The 22,258-nt window shown below is 39.5% G+C and overlaps 1 long non-coding RNA gene across 1 annotated transcript in view; it reads left to right on the plus strand.

The window, feature by feature from the left end:
- Nucleotides 1–22,258, plus strand: part of LOC111854339 (uncharacterized) — a 40,393-nt gene that overhangs the window by 5,214 nt on the left and 12,921 nt on the right. The window contains exon 2 of the long non-coding RNA XR_002840659.1: nucleotides 2,696–2,831. This is a non-coding gene — a long non-coding RNA (uncharacterized lncRNA). The remainder of the gene's footprint in view (nucleotides 1–2,695; nucleotides 2,832–22,258) is intronic.

Raw genomic sequence — 22,258 nt, forward strand, 5'->3', positions numbered from 1 at the left:
CATCAATGCTAAGTGACACATGAAGGTGATCTTCATGGTTATGATCGACAGAGTATGCGTACTCCAAGGACTCGTCTTCAACAGAATACTAATCGCTCTTATTCTGACGTGCGAATGACTGTGAATTCATTGTGATTAAGACAATAGACAGCCTAACTACGAATTCTATAATCCTTTGATATTAATTGATTGCGTATAAAATGACAGTTAATCATAATTTGATTCAAAAGAAAGGTGAATAATTAGCCTCCAGCCATGTTCATAAGTGAACAGCTCAATGCCGTGGTATATACAGTATATATACTGTATATATATATATATATATATATATATATATATATAGAAAGTTTCATTAGCAAAAACATAAAGTTACACATTTTTGTTTTCTTTTGGAAACATGAGCTGGCCTCATCCCAATGGGCAATTTTCTTATAGTTTTGAAAATTACTAAATAATCCCATTTTAATAAATATATATAGGTTGTAGGTTTCAGGAAGCACTAGGTTTTAAATAACAGAGGATTGCAGTATCTAAAGTTGGGCATAAATATGCTTTGGGCCTTTAAGAAAACCTCAACCATGAAACGGAAACTCAAAAGACATTAAACAGACACTAAACACTAAACAAACTGCCTGCGCTTCTTACAGACATGCAGTATTTCCTCTGAGAAAAGCCACTTTTCTCTTTGTCTTCCACTTGGCAGTTTAGAAATTTGTTAGTTTCCGTCAGTTTTGGTAATATGTAAGAATTTGAGATCTAAAAGGGGAGAAGGGGCTAGATTAATCACTCAATAGTGATCTAGTTGAATATATATATATATATATATATATATATATATATATATATATATTTATTGTGTAGGGTAATTAGGCCACAAAACAAACAAACAAACAAACAACCTAATACCTAATGAACTCCAATACAGTAGTGCACAGTTTTGAAATGATACTTAATTAGCCATTAACACAAGTACATTGTAGTGTTTCTATTCACATCTTGCTCTCCTTTGAGGCATACACACACACACACACACATATGCAGTTGAGAACAAAATTTGGGGTCTGAGTACAGGGTCGGGTCGTTTATCCGGTGCCTCTGGACCATTTCAGCAGTTAAGGGCCTCACTCAAGGGCCCGACAGAGACGTGACTCCTCTGTCAAAGTTCAAACCAACAACCTTCTGATTACAGACTCAGACCTAACCCAGTGAGATGCGCAGGTTTTTTTTCTTCATTTTAATTTTTTAATTGCTAGAGTTCAATTAAATCAATAGCTATCTTTCATATTCAGTTATTAATACTTTGTCATATGGCGCATTTAACTGGGATTTTTTTTATATATTTGGAGAAGCTGTTGCCTTTTATTGTATAGAAAGACAGACTACATGCACAAGTCTATCTTAAAGGTAAGCAGCGTCTGTTAATTTGAACCAGGCTGAAGTTTGGAGGAATTAAAGTAAACAATGCAAAGTGCAGACACCATCATTTTCCCATGGGCAGTGAAGTGCGCTTTGTTCCATTTACACTTCACAACAACATCAGATGAGTTTGTCAGTGCTGCACAGAGTAATTAAACCTGAAATCAATAGCAGGCATTTGTCATGTTTACAGCTGCTCTTTCTGCTGGGTTAAACTCATCAGTTTAGTGCCGTTCAGTTTTACTGCTGAGACATGCTCCATTATTTCTTTAGGTACAGTTGAGATATTCAGTAGCCTGTCCGATGGTTTAAAAACGGTGCTGAGATGAAATAAAGGGCAGGCTGAACGGACTGTTACTTATTGTGCTGGATTTACTTACTTTTCTGAATAGTATTTGATTTGCAGTGTCTGCCTGTGGCACATTTTGCATAATATGTACAAATGTGTACAAATGCGTGTGTTGACATATACCGAATAAAAATATTTTACGGAAGGTAATTAATATACGAGAACCTGATACCAGAACATGCTGGCGATTGCTGTTGTGACATTCCTCAGTAGTAGCTGGAATGTAACTGCACACACACACACACGCACACACACACACACACACACGCACGTGTAGGGTAAACATATCCTTATGGGGACCGCTCTTTCATTTCAATGGGAAAAATGCTAACGCTAACTATGACAACCTTAACCCCTACCCTGCCCTAACCATAACCATAAGTAACCTAACAAAATACAAGAGTTTTTGTGTTTTTGGTTTTTTCATAGCAGTCACTGATTTTTTATAAAATAGAGTTTTCCCTTATGGGGACCAGGAAACCGGTCCCCATAAGTGAAAAAAATGGATATTTATCACGTTATGGGGACATAAGGATAGGTAAACCCGCTCACACACACACACACACACAGTCAGGTAAACATATCTTTATGGGGACCGCTCATTCATTTCTATGGGAAAAATGCTACCTCTAACTAAGTCAAGCTTAACCCCTACCCTGCCCTAACCATAACCCTAACCATAACCATAACCATAAGTAACCAAACAAAATACAAGAGTTTTTGTGTTTTTGGTTTTTTCATTGCAGTTACAGATTTTTAATAAACAGATATTCATCACGTTGTTGGGACATTGTGTCCCTATAACGTAACATATAGTAAAGTATAAGGAAATAGCTAACATTAAATGTGAAATGAAAACATATTGTACGTATTTACACTGGGAAACTATTAACTGTTTTTTTCCCCCATTGCTTTATTTGATTCCGATAGAAGCAGCTGGCCAGGGCTTTCAGAGAGAACGTTGCCCTAGCACCTGCAGAGGACGCTCCTGTCCAGCAGACGGGAGGCTCTGGGCGTCTATGACCTGAGGAACACAGCAGAGGTCTCCTTCCATGACCGCGAGCAGGTAGGACAGGCAAGGACAGCTGTAGAGGCATCAGTATGTCTTGATGACATTCCTGTGGTTCAGCAACGGTTTTCTTAATGCGTCAGTAATAATGTTTACAGTACGGGAGACCAAGCTAGGAAATGACTCCATTCCATGATGTTTCTCAGTTAACATGCAAGGGTTGAGTGCAATGTGGAGCCGGCGGTGGCATGCAGAAATGGACAAAGGGCCATTGGGCTGGGGGTGCACAAGCGGAGGCACCGTGACGCTAGAAGCCATTAACACAAAGAGCCGTGCTGCAGGGAAATAGCTTGGCTTCCATCAAAAGCGCTGAAGCGTGGATCCCCCCCCCCCCCCCTCCGTGTCGGGAAGGGTCAGGCAGGGAGATCACAGCAGTAGTGCATTCCGCAGCTCGCTGGCTGCAGAGCTATGCATGGGGGCTGGAGAAATGCACACGAGCAGCACATATGCATTCTGTGAAGCGCCTGGGTTTCTTGAAATGTTGCATTGAAATGTTGTCTGTGCAATTTAAGTTTCAGAATGCAGAATGAGGGGGCAGTCTGTGGTTCCCCATTTAACCTGGCAAAAGTTATTCAAAAAGATGTTCTCAGTACGGTGGCATCTCTACTGCAGTGATAGCATTTCATCATCATCATCATCATCATCATCACCACTATTATTATTATTATTATTATTATTACTACATGCTATGTTTGGCATATAAATTCCAGTTTTTCTCTATCTGATAACTGATGTTTTTATTTATTTTTATATGTGAATCCATATAAACCAAACATTCCAAAACACAATTGTGAAAAGCCTGCTTTTTTCGTGACAGCAAAATAAGGTTATCTTAGGATGGAACAGGGTGATTCTATTGGCATCCTGAGGATGCATCAAGAAGGTGAACTGAACAACTTGCAACAAATGGTTTGGCTCTCTAACTGAACCAGTACAGCCACAAGACCCAGGTCATTGGTACTGGCCTCCCTTATAATCTTACATATTGCATTACACTCTCAGCATTTAATCTGAATGTCTTGTCCCCCCGAACACGTCCCCCAAGACATCCATGAGCTACCCGTGTTTCCCAATAATCGATGGAAATTACCACAGCTTACTGGTCAACCTGAGCTTCACAAGACCTTTCAAAATATGTATCCAAAAATATCTGCAAATCACAGGTATGCAATTCTGCATTTTCCCATGGTCCCCTGCTTCCAACAATAGACTGCAGCATCATTGCAGCCCTGCATTGGATAAGTGCTTTTAGAAGATGGATGGTTGGACAAATGGGTGAATGGATTTTTAACACGGAATATTCACTTCTCAAAAGTCACTGCAAATCACAGGACTTACCATTTTACACTGCTCTTCCTGCTGTTTTTTGGCTTATTTGTTTTCAGTAGATGTCTTGTTTCCCAGTGCCAATTAGGCAATTTTTGGATTAGTGCCATTGATCATGGCTTGCCTAAGCAAACACTCTTAAGTACTAGATTTAACTGAACAAGCAAACAAACAATTGAACGAACAAAAACAAACAATCAAACAAAAGGAATAGTGTTTCTTTTTGGGGATGTTTGTGAGAAACGCTGCCCAGCTCTCTGCTCTCTAAGTATGTTGCACTTTCCGACAGCCAGTAAACATAATGGCTCTCCTGTTGTAATAATTCTGCTACACTTGGCTAATGCAGTTATTTGAAATGAGCCTGGCATGGTGCCCAGCGCAGTGAGCCAGTGAGCTGAGTGCCACTGCTTCTTTACCACCTTTCCATTAGCATCCCCTAAGCCCCGCTTGGCTTGTCAGAGTTTTGTCCACTTGCCTGCTATTGCTGCTATCAGTCACCCTGGAAACATCAATGTAACTGCAATATCCACTCCCCCCCCCCCCCCCCCCCCACTCGCTTCCTCCCTTTCCCAGTGCTTCACCATAATGATTCCTCCCAATATCTTTATATGAATCATCATCATCATCATCATTATTATTGTTATTATTATTATTATTATTATTGTTGTTGTTGTTATTATTATCAACACCATCAACGTCATGATTCTGACACTAGCAGTAGTGGCGGAAGTTTTAGTATCTTCAATGTAACAAAGATAATGCCTGACAGAGTGAATTTGTTTCCCACCTTGAAATAAAACAGATTTTGTACATTTCGATGCACCACTTCAGCACACTCAGATGAGTGCTCCACTTCATGGCTGTTGGGTAGGAACAGAGCAAGCTCTATAGGCAGCATAATTCTCTAATTTAATCTTTCTCCTTCACATGAAGCTGATAGCTTTTTTCCCTCATAAACTTCATTGTGCTTGTTAGCTGTGGGGGAACAATAGTGAGATAGAGACTAAATAATAGCGAGAAATGACACAACTGGATTAGAGAAATAGAAATATTATTCCAGAAATTAATATGATTTTAAAGGGCATTAAAACATTACAATATAAGGGTGTTAAATAAATCTTCTAGGGCTGAGTTCTTCATTGACCGCTGTGTCCAGGCGCATGGTGCTTGAGAGGAGGTACGTCCGCGATGGACAATCCACGTCATCGAAGGTGCAGTTTGCAAGGTTACAAACCAATGAGCCACTGGGGCGCTTGTGTCTTTTCTTGGGCTATTCGCTTTGATGGAATGTGGTGCGTTGCCAGAGTGAATTGTCATTCTAGGGGTATCTCAGCTCCCGGATGCATGTTTGAGGGCCGAAAAGGAAGCTTCCGTCTCCTTGATCCATTGTAGCCATCTGACACCCCCTTTCAGGCAAGATCTGAAACGGTGGCTAATATGGAGAAGAAGTGAGATATATAGGACTGATAATATCAAATGATGCCATTAGCACAAGCACATTTGGGTGCTTCTTCTGACATATTCCGTGCGGTTCTCCTTTGAGCAACGCAAAAACATGTATAGGTAACAGGAGGTTTGGGGTGCAAACAGCTTTAAATACACCAATTTTAGGCCTTGCCACATTTTCCAAAGGAGATATACTACAGGTCTATATTTTGTGAAGGTCCACGCCAAACATTTCTTGTTAGACTATTCTGGCGAAGATCTATTGGATGACCCAACTGTTCTTAGCCCAGTTCCTGGCTGGACATTATAGAGCAGAAGTCCTTCACTGACAGCTAGTTGGGCAGCTTGTGACGCAACAAAGTGTTAAAAGATTATGACACTGACAATGATAATTCTTACATAGACATGCAGTGTTTGGTTTTCGGCAGGCATCATAGGGCTTATGTAAGCAAAAAAGTGTCTCCTTGCGGATCTGACTAACAGGGAAGGTCCAGTTGTGGAGCAATCTGTTTTTGGAGTTTTGTCTGTGTCAGACAGTAACTGGGCTTATTAGAAAGTGGACAATATACTCTGCCAACTGATGCTTTGAAAAATGTGCTATGATTTAAATTCAGTTTTGTGATTAGCCAGTCAGAGAGAGATTAATATGGTGGGTGGCAAAAACATCTAAATCAGTGGGGTTTACTATGAAGCGGGTTTACTGGCTTAGCAAGATTTCTTAAGGCTTAGTTCTGAGTTTTGGGTACCTAACTTTCAAACAGGGTATATCGTCATAGTAATTTACGCTGCATACCTAAACTGCTATGAGTAGGTAAAAGTCTTTTAGACATATATATATATATACGAAAATCACCTTTGGTCCCCTTTCAGCAAAATAATAGCCTACAAGAGCCACCCTTTTAGTACGGATCGGTGATGCCACTGATTTCCTTTTTAATCTGATATCTAGAAATGCCCAGTTTTTAGTCCCAGTACTGATATTCGGTGCTAGCCCCTTCCGTTTTTATCCCGATACCGATATTTCTTGCTAGCCCCTTCAGTTTTTATCCCAATACCGATATTCGGTGTCAGGTCCAGCAGTTTTTATCCCAATACCGATATTCGGTGTCAGGTCCTTCAGTTTTTATCCCAATACCGATATTTCTTGCTAGCCCCTTCAGTTTTTATCCCAATACCGATATTCGGTGTCAGGTCCAGCAGTTTTTATCCCAATACCGATATTCGGTGTCAGGTCCAGCAGTTTTTATCCCAATACCGATATTCGGTGTCAGGTCCAGCAGTTTTTATCCCAATACCGATATTCGGTGTCAGGTCCAGCAGTTTTTATCCCAATACCGATATTCGGTGTCAGGTCCAGCAGTTTTTATCCCAATACCGATATTCGGTGCCAGGTCCAGCAGTTTTTATCCCAATACCGATATTCGGTGCCAGGTCCTTCAGTTTTTACCCCGATACTGATATTTCTTGCTAACCCCTTCAGTGTTTATCCTGATACCAATATTCGGTGCCAGCCCCTGCAGTTTTTAGCCTAATATCGATATTTAATGCCGGCCCCTTCAGTTTTTATCTCGATACTGATATTTTGTCCCAACCCCTTCAGTTTTTATCTCAAAATCAATATTCAGTGACAGCCCCTTCCATTTTTACCCCAGTATCGATATTAGGTGACAGCCCCTTCCATTTTTACCCCAGTATCGATATTTGGTGCCAGCCCCTTCCATTTTTACCCCAGTATCGATATTAGGTGACAGCCCCTTCCATTTTTACCCCAGTATCGATATTAGGTGACAGCCCCTTCCATTTTTACCCCAGTATCGATATTTGGTGCCAGCCCCTTCAGTTTTTATCCTGATTCCGATATTGGGTGCCATCCGGAGAGTGATGGGTAAAACCGCTTTCACCCCAATATCAATATTAGATGCCAGTCCCTTCAGTTTTTATCCTATTATCGATATTTGGTGCCAGTCCCTTCAGTTTTTATCCTATTATCGATATTTAGTGCCAGCCCCTTCAGTTTTTATCCTGATACCGATAATCGATGCCAGCCCCTTCATTGTTTATCCCGATTCCGATTTTTGGTGCCCTCCAGAGAGTGACGGGTATTCAGCTGTACCTCCTACCTATTAATGGGTAGCTTTTAGTTTGCATTCTTAATTTCAAACCCGACACTGCCCTACTTATATGAATGCACAAAGGTAAGCTACAAGATAAATCGATATATACCATTTATATTTCCCACCCCAAGTCCTGATTAGATGTTTAATTAACCGACCCCATTTACTTCACTGGTTCCCAAAAACAGAGGTTTAACTGCCCCTGCTTTGTGCTGCAGTTTTCAATCTTTTGAGATCATTCATATAAATGTGGATGATCTGTGCTGTTTTGTTTGCACCTAAATATGATGGCTGGTGATCTGATATACAAAAAACACATGGAGAGGACTCCAGAAACAGGTCATTTTCCCACAGTTTTTGTGAAAATGCATTTGTTCATTTCAGTAAGTGTATGGGGTGGATTCATAGTCACTTATGTGTTTCTGTGGGAAGGAACCTGCATATTGCTCCTTGTAGTATATTGCTCCAGATTTGCAATAAAGATATTATTACAGTAAGATCCCGTTATAGTGGACTCGCATATAATGGAATTTCGCTTATAACGGACATGCAGCTCCGCCTACAAGGCGTGTGGCATGCCGGTGATATCCAGCACAGATACATAGTCGGGATTATTAATAGTCACGCATCTGGTCAGGTAAAGTTGGATTACTACATGTACAATATAATAATCTATACCACAAGTGTGTCTGCTGGGGTGTGGCATGAGTAAATGGTGTCCTGTAGTTGTGTTCTGGGCAACTCAGGATATAACAGACGGTTTTGCCAGGTCCCGTGAAGTCTGTTATAAGTGGATTTTACTGTAGTTATTTTTCTTATCTCTTTGAAGTGACATCGTTTCAGAGTCAACTGTGTGGCCAAATTTATTCAGGATCTAGAAAACTTGAGACATAGTTTGACTGCAATACATATACTGTGGAGCTAAGGTTAATATCTTAGTGGCTTTGGAACACATTGTTAACGTAGCTAACGGTGCACTCAACTGCACTAGGAAGTCAGCATCGACGCACAGGGCAAGCCGGGACCTTGCTGTGATTCCCCAGTTGGTGGAGGGGAACTTGACCAGATTCTTTGAGCGCTATTCATTAATAATAACAGGGAAAATTATAGAGACAGAAAAACCTGCCCTCGTCAGCTGTGACATCTACCACTAAAGTTTAGTGTATGTTCAGTGTTTAGGAGGCTTCAGAGAAATAAAAGCTGATCCAGTAACCAGCTGCCTTTTGTAACACCCTTCGATGACACAGCAGTCAATCAGAAAAGTGTATGTATACTTAAGATTACACTTAAGTCGCATTGCACAACATGAACAGAGAAGAAGTATTCCAAGGCCAATCAAGGTTGTCTTTTGTGTCCTTGTTATGAGTCACAGAGAACTTATCAGTGTTACTGTTGTCAATATGTTCAGTTTCTCGGGACCGTTATTCCGAAAAACCTGTAAACCAGCAATCATATGCCCCGTTTAATTTGTTGTTCTTCTTCTTTGTTGGTTAATGCAGACTCTGCCTCAGACAAAATGACGTATTGCACTGACGTTTCTCTGAGATTAAGCGTGGTTAATGGTTTATTTGAAAGATGAGATTATGAGAAGGAAGAAGACAAGGAAACCTGTACCCCCTGCACATTTTGTACTAGTATTACGGTAATGGCATGTTGGACAGACTTGACATCTTCCAATTGTATGACAGCATCTGTATCTGCTGTAATAGATCTGAATGGTTATACAAAAACGCAGTGAGCCTGCTGTGGAAAATGACCACATGTGGGGTACATTGCTATCTTCCCCTGAAGGATGCAAAAATTTTTGGTGGAATTTTCAACCAACATTATTCTCGATTCGCTATTGTTTCTTTGCATCCCGCTATCATTCAACATAAATTAAGGATGTCATTTATATTTTGAGGCCAACAGTACACTGGTGTCCAAAATTGTGGAAACGCTTCCAGTTTTTAGAGATTATCGCTCCAGTCACTTATTTAATCACACAATGTATGATACTTGTAACATTCTTTGGTTGTTTACACGCATTACCACTAATATTCGTGTCGTAATTTTTAAAGCACAATTTTGGCCGCTAGTGAATTTTCAGATAATTTTTATCACCGACACACAGATATGAAAATAAGCAAATTTGATGCACACATGGATGTAGTAACAAGTCGATACACAATTCTTAAGTTGTGAAGTTGTACAGCACATCTAGGAAAACACTTTCAAAAATAAACTAAAGTTAAGTGTTAATAACTGATCTGGTATGTCTAGTTGCCTTCAGATGTATTGCAAGAAGCTAATTATCCTGTGTATGATTAGCCAAAAGTAAAAAACACAGGCTCCTGTAAGCCTCTTTAAAAGACAGTGCATCTCAAAGCAGAAACAATAAGCATCAAGGAACTGGCTGAATCACAAGAGCATCATTTATTAACATGATATTAAATATTTCTCTATATCAATTATCTTCCATTGATGTTTTCTCCTCACTTTGTCTTTTTTCCTGTTAACCACTGGAAATAGCTTTACTCAGCATTAATCGATTCAGGGAATCGGACCCATGTCTCCACAGATGTTTTTCATATACTTCACCGTCAGCTGTCGTAACATCAATCACTATTACTTAAATCATGACTTTTAGATTTGATAAAAAAACATTGATTCATATAATCACACTGTTACCAAGAACCATGAAAAACTCTTAGTGAATAATGGAATTGTGCATGTTAATAAAAAAAAGGAACTGCAGAATTGCTCACTTTTTATTAATGAGCAGCCCAATTATAAAGTTCAGTGCACCAGTCAAAAGTACATGATTATATATGATTATAAGATTTTATTTTAAGAAAGAAAACTCTTTTGCAGGATACTGGTGGCCGTTATTTAAATGATCTCACCGGCAATTTAGGGATGCTAACTTTTCAGTGATTTTTCTCTTTACTCATTGAAAACCAACCCAAGTACAGCATGTGCACACATGAAACATTTAAAGTGATCAGCGCAATACTGGCCTCACGGCTGCTCAGTCCGCACTGCATTAATTGATACTGAACTCCGGCCTATATAAATCTGCCTGCGCTTGCAGGAAGAAAGTTTATATTCGGTAGCATCCTAATAAGCTCACAGCTTCAGTCGCTTATTAAAATCAAGCATGTGTCTTTGTTTCATATTGCTAATGATGTGGAACCGCAGAGGCCGGAGTGTGTTTTGCACGGCCGATGTGCTGAGCCTTTGCTGAGAGCTCATTACACGGCTCCCCACCGGACCCCCGCGGGCTGCCGCACTTCCAGGAGACCATGGGGGCTTGACAGAATTATTACACTGAATATTTTTAGACACATTAACTATAGCACTAAAGCAGAAGATCCCCTCAACGAGATGCAAATGCTTGCAGGATACTGTGGATAAGCCTTAGGTTTTCTGTATTAAGACCGTGCCGTTAATGGAGATCTGAATCAAAGAAATATATGGGTAAGGAATTACGACAAGTTCTTTTTCGGGCATATCATAATAGCTCTATATAAAGGTTTTGTAAAGAATGAAGCACTTTGCCCCACTAAATTTTCTTGTAGCATGAACCCAAAAATCCTTAAATTGGTCTTTGGAGGTTGGATACGTTGCACGCAAAGCTGTCCATGGGGGGGCAGGCAGATACAAAGCACCGCTCTAAGCATATGACAAATACATAATTAAATAGCTAATTTCATTTGTGATGTATGTTCTGGTTCTGTTTCCGAGATTCCAGAACCTTTTTTTGTATTGTTTTAGCACCTATTTGTATTAGAGATGAAATCCAAGCAAAATACAGACTTTTTCATCAATTAATATTTTATTTTGAACTAACTAGTAATGAAATAAACTGGAGCTTAATCCAGTTTATATAAACAGTACCAAAAACTGGTGTTTATGTGTGATATTTAAATCTATAGCCAATTTTGCTTACTTTGTAAGATGAAAATAACGAACATGGCATGATACTAAGAAACATATAAGTGTATAATCATATATGTTTGTTATTAATATATATTAAGCTGTTAAGGTGTATTAGGATGTTAAGGTTTACTTACATGCTGCTTATGAATGTTCGATGAATGCATAATGCATACATTATGAAGATGCAGTTAATATAAAGTGTTACTAAATAATGTAGTAATACTTAATATATTAATTAACCAGAAACAAAGTGTTAATTATATACTGATACCATGTTCGTTCATCATTAATGAATCATAGTGGTTAATGCATGTGATGCAGATATATTTTTTCATGATTTATACTTGAGTAGTAACTGAGTTACTAAGTTGATAGTGTCCCCTCAAGTAAAGTGTTACCCAATTATTTTCTGGACCTGGCCATTTCCAGAGTTATGGAGGGTACATTCGCAGGTAAACCTAAGGACAGAATCCCCCGCACACCTTCTATATACACTTACCCATCCTACAGTCAAAAGAGGGCTATATCCTTGATGGTATGCCGGTTCATGGCAAGACACCCACACACAATAAAGGCAATTTAAAGACACCAAATAGCCTAACTGAGGGTGGAAAGTAAAGCAACATGGCCAGCATACTGTATGCAAACTCCTCTCTTACACGCAGTTTAGTCAGGATTCAAACTCCCAACTCTGTCCACAGCACTGTCTAATGAACTACCATGTCACTGTATACAGTATATGGGCATTTGCACTGTGGAAAAAAATCATTATGCATTGCTTTAGAGTTCCTTAGGCGGAGCTTTCATCTAAAGTGACTCAACATTCTTAATCCATTTCACAGCTGGAAATTTTAGTGGAACATTTCAGGTTAAGCACTTTGATCAAGGGTACTGCAGAACAGTCCTTGGATTACAAAGACTCAATTAATTGTTCCTTTCCTACTGTTGTTTGAATGCACAAAAAAAGAACATTATAAATCGGTTTAACTTCCCTTCTTAAGCAAAAACACTGATAGTCATTTCAAAAGAAAGGCTTGGCTGCACAAAATAAATTAACAAAAAAAAATAATATATATATATATATAATATGGGAGGGATCCACGAAGCGTGACAGCTCCAACATCCTCGGCAGTGGACATTACCGGGTCCAATGTTTGCAATTATTGATCAAAAGTTTTTTTCTAAAGTTACACTAATAACTCGAAAAACTAAAGTTCTAGTTTTTGCTGGCTGGAATTGATGTGGGTTTACATTCGCATATACTATAATACGTCAGTAAAAATGGCTCTCTCTAATTAGAGTACAAAAATAACTGAGACTGACATAATAAATTAGCGCAATAATTAACAGTGGGAATTAGAAGTAAGTCAAAATAGCTGATTTATTAGATATAGTATATAAGGTTAAAATTGCATTACTGATAAATGATAATACGTTAAATGTTTTTTTTCAGAAGTGACATTATTTTGATTTTTAATCAGTGAAAAGTAATTATATTTTTTGTAAATTAAAATGTACTTTTAGTGGACAGCTGGGTAATATGACGTCCTAATTATTTTTCCATTTTTCCACACCAAAGAAGGACTAACATAAATTTTTTGGTCAAATAATATACCCAGGAGAATTAATTCCATTCGTCATGAGTGCTTTTCCTGGTCGGCGGTGGAGGAGGGGGGTAGGCAGTATAGTTTGTGAGGCTGGGGTGGACCTTGGATGTGGTGCGAGTCAGTCTGAAGGGAGATCCCCACATAAACAATAATACACTATGGGCAATTCTGAGAGACCAGTTTGCGTGTGGGAGGAAATGCGGTACCTGGAGGAGAGCATGCAAACTCCACACACGCACAGCAATTAAAACCACAAGCCTTGGAGACGTTAACCTTCGGGCGGCACCAGTGAGGAGCCCGGGGGGGGGGGGGCACAGTAGCTATGATTACATTAGCCATAGCCCCTCCAAGACATTTATGGGGTTTATTTTGAATTTTTTATTTGATATCTTGCCTTTTGTTTAACATTGAATGTCAATTTCACTCGTGAGCGAGTACTGCACATGCGCGTGCTTGTCTGTGTACATTTATCAGTTACACTGATTCTTATGACGTACTTGAATCAGAGTCTGAATTACACTATATGGACAAAAGTACTGGGACACCTGGCCATTACACCCACAGGAACTTTTATGACGTCCCATTCTAAATCAACAGGCATCGTGCAAATGGTGCAAATGCTATTGATTTATGGATATTTAGACATAATGGGGAACTTTAACAAACATCATATTGCGACCATAAGAGTATTATGCAGGTTACGATACAGGTTACGACAGGAAATCAGGTTCCCAGAGTGCAGCAGGAGAGTGACTGGTATTCAACATATTAACGTGACATAAGGGAAATGTTCTTCTTTGGTCAGAGGTTGCATCAGCATAGTCAGTGTTAGCATGTCATTATCAGTATGTTTCTTACCAATGACCCAAGAGGTGATCTTCAAGTGTCGAATGACGGATGGACAACAAGACAGCCACCTGTCACCTTCCGAGGTTGGGATCTTCATGCCAAGTTGGGCAGACCACTGCATCAATTTAGGGTCCAGGTCGTGGACTAACTACAGTCTATCACAGGATCTCTTGACATAATCAAATACTAGTGTTGGTGGCATCTTTATAAATGACAGCTCAGTTTGAGCAAATCGAAGGCTTTTGCGTACCGTTTTTCAATTGGCAGATAACAAGAAATGCATCCTGCCATCTCAATTACGTTTTATCTCAAGAAAATACCCCCCAAGAATGGACTTTAAATTCTGATGGAATTTAAATTGATGGATGATCTATTGCCCACAGAGATTCTGAATGGAGGGCACTGAAGGTGAGATGTTTAGCCTCAACCTTGTGTCTCACCAGATCAGACATTTCTGATATAAAATTGGTTCCTTGGTCAGACTGGATGCATTTCGGTGACCTATATGTAGTGCAAAATTAGACAAATGGGCTTTTATAATAGACCTGAAGCTCTTGGGAATGAAGGGGAATCACTTCCAGAAATTTCCTAGTCAATGTCTACAGATTTCCAGCTTTAAGTTTCAAGTGTTCTTGTTCATAGAAGCTCAGTGAACTTCTTATGCTGCAATTGCAGGGCATGGCATGAGAGGACAGGACAAACAGTAGGGCAATAGAAGGCAACTGGGTGCAGGACACAACAGAGCGATATAAGAATGAGTAAACAAATAAGTAATTAATATGTTTAATGGGACCACAATTTAGAATGGCAGTTGGACTGTGGTACAGAACAATAAATAAAGATACAGTGCATAAGTAGCAATATAAAGCAATGAGATACATGTAGGTCACTGGTTTAGCATCCAGCTGTCTTGAGGAAAGAAACTCTCTCTAAAGCAGGTGGTAATACACCAGTACGAGTGTGAAGAGGGCGTGAGATGGCTGGCTGGCTTCCCTCATGATGGACCTCTTCTGCAAGCAGGGGAGGTAGCTCGATTAGGGCTGTGGAAGATCTGTGCAGATGGTCTTTGATGCTGTCTGGACAATCCCTTGCAGTAATCTGGTCCAGAGCAGGTAGTTTACCTAAGCCAGTGTTTCTCAAACCAGTCCTTGGGGACCCACAGATGATTAATGTTTTTCTCCCTCCCAATTCCCTGGGAGCAAGAACATGGACCATCTGTTGGTCCCTAAAGTCTGGTTTGAGAAACCTTGACCTGAGCACAATATGATGCACTTAATGGTCAAGCAGTAGAAGATCACTAGAATGTTGGTTCCCAACCCAAAGTTCTTTAGCTTCATCTGGAAGGAACAGCCTCTGGTGAGTCTTCTTGAGGATGTAACTGGTGTATGGAGACCATGAGTGGTAGTGGTGATCTGGATACCCAAGAACTTGAAGCCGCTCTCGATGACAGATCCATAAATGAATAATGAGGAATGAAGGTCTTTCTGAAGTCCATGATGATCTCCTGGTACAGTGATTCATGGCAGAGGTCCCACAAAATTGATGAACAAATACTTAAAAATTTCCCCAACACATGGGATTCCCTGATTAGGCTTATCAGCCACCTGCCAAATGTGGAACAATCAGAAATATCAATAGAACTTAGAAACAAGGACAAGGCAAAGGGAATATTCTAACGTCTGGGATAGGGTTGCCAATATGTTGATACGTTGATACGAAATGTAAATGAAAAGTAAATTAGAAACAAACTCTGCTGAAAACCTGTGCTAATTAAAACAGAATTACTACAAACATATTTCACCACAAATGCGGGATGCTCCCCCCTCCCTCTTATTTTACTGGTTACTTGAGCAGGTCAGCAGATTTTCCTGACCATGAGCAACTGGCAGAGGTCACCAAGCTGTCACATGAGATTTTCTCTTTTTCTCAGGACAATCTTGTCCAACCATCTGCGGCATCATTGGTGATTTCATGATGTAAAGGTTTAGATTAGATTAGATTAGATTAGATTAACTTTATTGATCACAGGTGAAAATTCTTGTGGATACAGCAGCACATTATGTAGAGCACAGACAAACATACATAAAGTGCAAAACTAACAAGGCGCGGCACACATGCTGTAAACAAGTAAATGTAGTGGAACACATTGAAAACTACACAGTTTACAAAAAGAATCCTGAAAAACATAGGTCTGTTGGAATATATGTTAATGAAATAAAAGAAAATATAAACTATGGAACGCTGGAACATGAACACTTCTTAACTCGACCAATTCAACTCGACTGTTGAATTTTTTCGACCAAAATCTTGGAACTCGACCATTCCTGGTAAAACTTGTATGGCTTGTTATACGTTCAACTCTAACCACTTCGGACCTTGACCAGTTCGGTCAAGAACATTGTAACGGCAACTCAACCGAAAACACGGAACATGACAAAACAAAACAGGCCTACTACATTGACAGGCTTGAGACGCATCTACAAAGGCAAGCGGACCTTCTGGGTTGCTTATACCTATGAATTGCTCTCAGTCTTGCAGTACCACTTGACTGAGTTCGATGTGCGAACAGCAAACCAAAGAAGAAAGTAGTCAGAGCAACTGTAGAACTCAAAAAGGAAATTACAGTATAGTGAGACTTGAAGGTGGTGTACCTGTGTCTGTTCTCCTCTGAGTATAGGATTGTCATGGAGTATAGGATTTGTATGTGTGATTTTTTACGTGTGTATTAGTTTTACATTGACTGTTAATGCTTTTTATCATTAGTTAGGTAGGTAGGTTTAAATAGGCAATCATTTGGGGGTCTGGCGGTCATTTACTTTATTTCTTATAGGGAAATGCGACTTGGACTTCGACCAAATAACAACTCGACCAGCCCTTTAGAACATAATCCTTGGAAATTAAGTTCATGTTCCAATGTACCACTGTAATAATACATACTGTTCTTGACTTACAACCTATGCAATTCAAGAACATAAATAAATACACATAAAAATTAATTTTTTGGACGGCTTGCAATGCTACATTATCTAGTGTGTGCTGCACAATGGACATTAGTTGCCACTGGAAAGTACTGCACTGTAAGGCAGTGCAACCATCCCATCCTCACGCTTCCAGAGTCATTCTCACTCCTAAAAGTCAGTGTGATTATCGTGTTCCAGTGTTCATTTCAATGTACGACCTGTCTCTCAGAACTGCACCCAGTTGTAAGTCAGGGGCAGTCTGTAATACTACTGGGACTACTACTACTACTACTGCGACTACTACTACTACTAATAATAATAATAATGATATAAATTAGCAGATGGTATATGTACAATAAAAAATAAAGATATAAAAAATTGCAACATGAAATGAGGAAGTCAATAACAAAATTAATACAAGAGGTGAAAATTAATATGATGTACTTTTGCCCAGTTGTGCAGATTGCAATGAATTACAGTCTTTTTGCACTGGAAGAATAAGGATGCTTAGAACTTTCCATAATTTCTGATGGGGACTTGATGGAATTTGTGGTTTTGTATGTAGCTGCCGCTGTAAAAGTGCTTTTAAAAGCATGCTGGAGTGTGATCTGCATGACAGCAGGATGAGGGCAGGTACCATTTGATCATTGGCCCTTATCTAACAGGTCCCTCAGCTACTGACAAACAGCTGGCCCAGAATTGTCTGATTGCCCTGATAAGGCAGTACTTTACAGTGGATGGTTACTTTACTATGTTTTCTGGCACACATCTGTATAGGTTGTGTGGTTTCTATTTAAAAGGTCATCAAGACTTTTTATATGATTTCTGACCACTGCTTTTTTCTTGAAGCCTGTTGGGTTTGTCTATATGTCTTGTCTTCCATTTACTTTCTACATGCAATGCAGGTGCCAGGACAATTACAGTATTTTTAAAATGGCATTAACAGCGATTTGTAGTAACATCTACAGCACCAGTCAAAAGACTGGGCACCCCTACTGTAAATCATTCGTTTTTCCACAAGACAATTACCATAATCACACCTCAAGGTTATGTAGTAAGTAATTGTGTTGTGAACAAGGAAAGAGTTGGAGTGCTGTGGCAGATGACCTGCCCCCCCACAATCCCCCCACCTAAACCATATAGAGCTGGTTTGGGATGAGTTGAATCAAAGACAAAAGCAAGATATCCAACTTGTCCCCAGAACTTGTGGAAACACTTTCAGGACTGCTGGACGGTTTCGTCTGGAATCTGGTTAAAAGAATACAAGAGTCCACAATGCTATCTTCTACGCAAAAGTGGGTTAATTCTGAGATGTTGAATTGATCATTGCAATATTTGATGTCTTTTTACTTTGCCTGGGGGCCATTTACTATAAGTGAATAACATGGCTTAGACAGAGATAACAAAAATACATGCATTAAAATCAAGTGTGTCCTACCTGGTACTGTAACTCGGTGTTCATTGTTTCATATTAAAATGCACAATTGCACAGCTTTGGGTTGATACTGTCAGCCTTTACCAGCATTTATGTTCCATTGTAAAAGTTTTATGGGGGTCTTAAAGAAAAAAAGCATTTAATCAGATTGAGCAAAAACAGAAAATGTGTCATTGTTATTCAATATGAGCTACATACTAATTCTGAGAATCTTCTTGACCTTTAACTTAATTTGGATATTCAGCTAGTCGTCTGTAAAAAAAGAAGAATTTGCTAGGAGAAAGGAAATGAAACTTTGATCGGAAGCATGGAAAATCCTGTCCGCAGGACTTTTGCATGTGCTTTTCCAGTTCGTACCCTTTATGCTGTCAGATGAGAAAATGTTCTATTTGTGGAATAAATAATGTATGTTTCTTTTTGCATGGATACTGCAGTGGTCATGCTCACATAGTCACCGAATACTCAAAGTAAATTCCACATATACCAAAGACACAATAACTTTTATGAAACCTAACATCTAAGTTGTACTTTCCAGTTCGATATATTAATTCCCATTAATTTGAACAAATCCTGTAATAAAGTATAAGTAATAAGAAGTAATGATGGGCTGTTTAACTCATCCCTGATGTCTATTCCAGATAGAGATCAGATTATAAGATTGTAAAGAGTCTGGATGCTGTTCAGCCAAATGGCTATTTCAATATTAGTTTAAATACTAGAACTTGTGGCCATAAGTGGAAATTAGCGGGAGAACATTTTAAAACAAATTTGAGGAAGCACTTCTTTACACAGGGTGTAGTTAGAGTATGGAATAGTCTTCCTGCTAGTGTAGCGGAAGCTAAATCCCTGGGTTCCTTTAAATCAAAGCTAGATAAGATTTTAACAACTCTGAGCTATTAGATAAGTTCTCCCCAAACGAGCTTGATGGGCCGAATGGCCTCCTCTCGTTTGTAAATTTCTTATGTTCTTATGTTCTTAATAGAGAACCTGGGGCCTGAATCACAAAAACGGGATTTCTTGCTTAGCTGGATTACTTGTCGGATTTAAGGTAGTCTGGGCTAAATGTAAGTGAACAAAGATAAAGGGCTACCTTAAATCCAACAAGTTTTCCGGTTTCCTATTCACATACTGTGGGCTGTTTAGAGTTACCGAGGAAGGCAACGAGAAATCCACACAACACAATCCACAGGCAGGATGAGGGCAGTATATGAGCCAATGTACTGTAGTGCCTCCCCATGTTAAATTCATTTTTGGAGAATTAAGATCTTCCCGTTTGAATACATCAGGTCATTGATTGCTAACCGTGAAGCTGAACCAAGGTGAATATATTAGTCTTATAGGCATATGAATCAGGATTTTTTTTCCCAACATAAGTATCAGCACACGCAGATCCAGGACCGTGGAAGAAACCACTGAGCTAAACCAGGGCTCCACAGTCCTTTCAGGTGACTGCCTGAGACATTTGGTTTTTAGGTTTTACACTACTTACCCATTTACCAAGTTATTTACGCAGTCATACACTAGTGTTTCCCAACCCAGTCCTTGGGGAACCCCGGACAGTCCATGTTTTTGCTTCCTCTCAGCCCCCAGCACGCCTGTACCAGGTATTCGGTGTTTCTGATTGGCTGGGAGTTGGGAGGGAGCAAAAACGTGGACTGTCTGGGACTGGGTTGGGAAACGCTGCACTAAAAAGTAGGGGTGCCTTGTATAATGTGCAGTCATGGTTATGCCCCTTTTATACACTAATTGTGGATTTCATTTTAACTTGAATTTGACTGTTGGATCCTGGTGTTGATTTGAAGTTTATTAAGTCTATCCAAATCACCAGCAACAAAAAGCAGTCATTCTTAATTTGGTAATCCTTCACTTGAGGGGGCACACATATCTTAGTAACTCAGTTACTACTCAAGTACAAATCATGAACAGATACAGTAACTGTATGAAGTACATGAACCATTATGATTGATTAATGATGAATGAACATGGGATCAGTACGTAACTAACACTTAGTTTCTGGTTAATTAATACACTAAGTAAGAGTATACTACTACATTAATTGAATATTGGTATCATTGGTAGAAGATGAGATACCTGTGAAGCACATTTCGTGAAGATATACATACTGCCCTACAGAGGCAAAACACTAACTATTCTGACACTGAAATTCGCCTCACTTTTAGTGTGGATTTCAGTGGAGCATAGCTGAACTAAGATACAGGTATTTTGTCAAGAGATAAAACAGAGCTTAAGAGACCCAATTTTGGTCATAAGTCAGTTTTGATCAGATATACTGCTTTTGTTGCTATTTAATGGCAGTGTAGTTGCATACCTTTTATGTTAAGGCAGGAATCAGAAGATCGTACTGTTACGTTGTGCTGTTACAAGCAGGAAAATACAAAATTTGAGGATATGGGTGAAAACCAGAACATTTAAAGCAATGTACATAAATGTGTACAGATTAATGTCTTAATGCCTCCAGGCTGAGGTTCTGCAGAAAGTCTTGAAAACAATCAATCTAGAAGAAATTGACAGCGTTTGTGAAAATCTGCATGCATTTTTCCAAGTGAGACTGCAACCAGTAATGAATTTGCAGTGCAGTTCATTCCAGCAAGTATTTGCAGAACAGTTTAGTTTAAATTCAGTTTTCAAACGAATCATAGCAACTGCATAAAAATTTGTATGTAACATGATTTTGTCATTGCCCTAGATGGTGTCTGGCAGGAGTGTTTGGCACTGCATCTTCTCTATGTTGAAACACAGTATTCTAAAACACACACACACTCACACTCAGAGGTTATTCATTAATCTCTATGGGGCAAACTCTAATCCCAACATGATGAACTTAACCCCAACCCAACCTTACCCTAAGAAACCAAATAAGATAAGAGACTTTTGGCATTTTTAGTTTTTTGATTGCATTCACAGATCTTTTCTGGGGAGCTGAAAAATGGTCCCCACAATGTCAAAATAACAGGTTTTTATTAATTTGTGGGCAACATTTGGTCCGCACAATGTAATATAAACATAATCCACACACACACACACACACACACACACACATAGTCATGTAATCATATCTTTTTGGGGACCGCTCATTCAAAAATTCTAATGCTAACTAAGACAACCTTAACCCCTACCAAGCCCTAACCCTAACCATAAATCGCCAAAAAAAAAAAGTTTTTGCATTTTTAGATTTTTCATTGCAGTGACGGATTTTTATAAAATAGAGTTTTCCTATATGGGGACCCGGAAACTGGTCTCCGTAAGGTAAAAAAATGGGTATTCATCACATTGTGGGGACATTTGGTCCCCACAAGGTAAGGTATACCTGGACCACACACACACACATACACACACACTCAAACACATACTTTTATTTATACTTTATTAATCCCTGTGGGGAACTTCTCTTGACCCCATGTCACTGTCCATGAGACACACAGACATGTATTGTGTTGCCAGTAAGCTTAGGGGTCACAGTGAAGGGTCAGCCGGTGTGTAGCTGGGATAAGGGCCTTTGCTCCAGGATCCAATGGAGATATGAATATTCTGTGGAGGCTGGGGCTCCAACTGAACATCTTCTGATCACAGCCACCGAGGCTTAACCCACTGATCCACCCCCCATGATTCACCCTTAACCAGATAAGGACCTACAGTACCAGCTCATAAGTGGCTAAGACCTTTCTGTAGAACGTGTGTAACATCGTCCGTTGATGTGACCTCAGAGCATAAATAAACATCAGAACGCAGCGAGCCGATTACTGTG

Source organism: Paramormyrops kingsleyae, chromosome 4, assembly GCF_048594095.1.
Source record: "Paramormyrops kingsleyae isolate MSU_618 chromosome 4, PKINGS_0.4, whole genome shotgun sequence".
NCBI classification, from domain to species: Eukaryota; Metazoa; Chordata; class Actinopteri; order Osteoglossiformes; family Mormyridae; genus Paramormyrops; species Paramormyrops kingsleyae.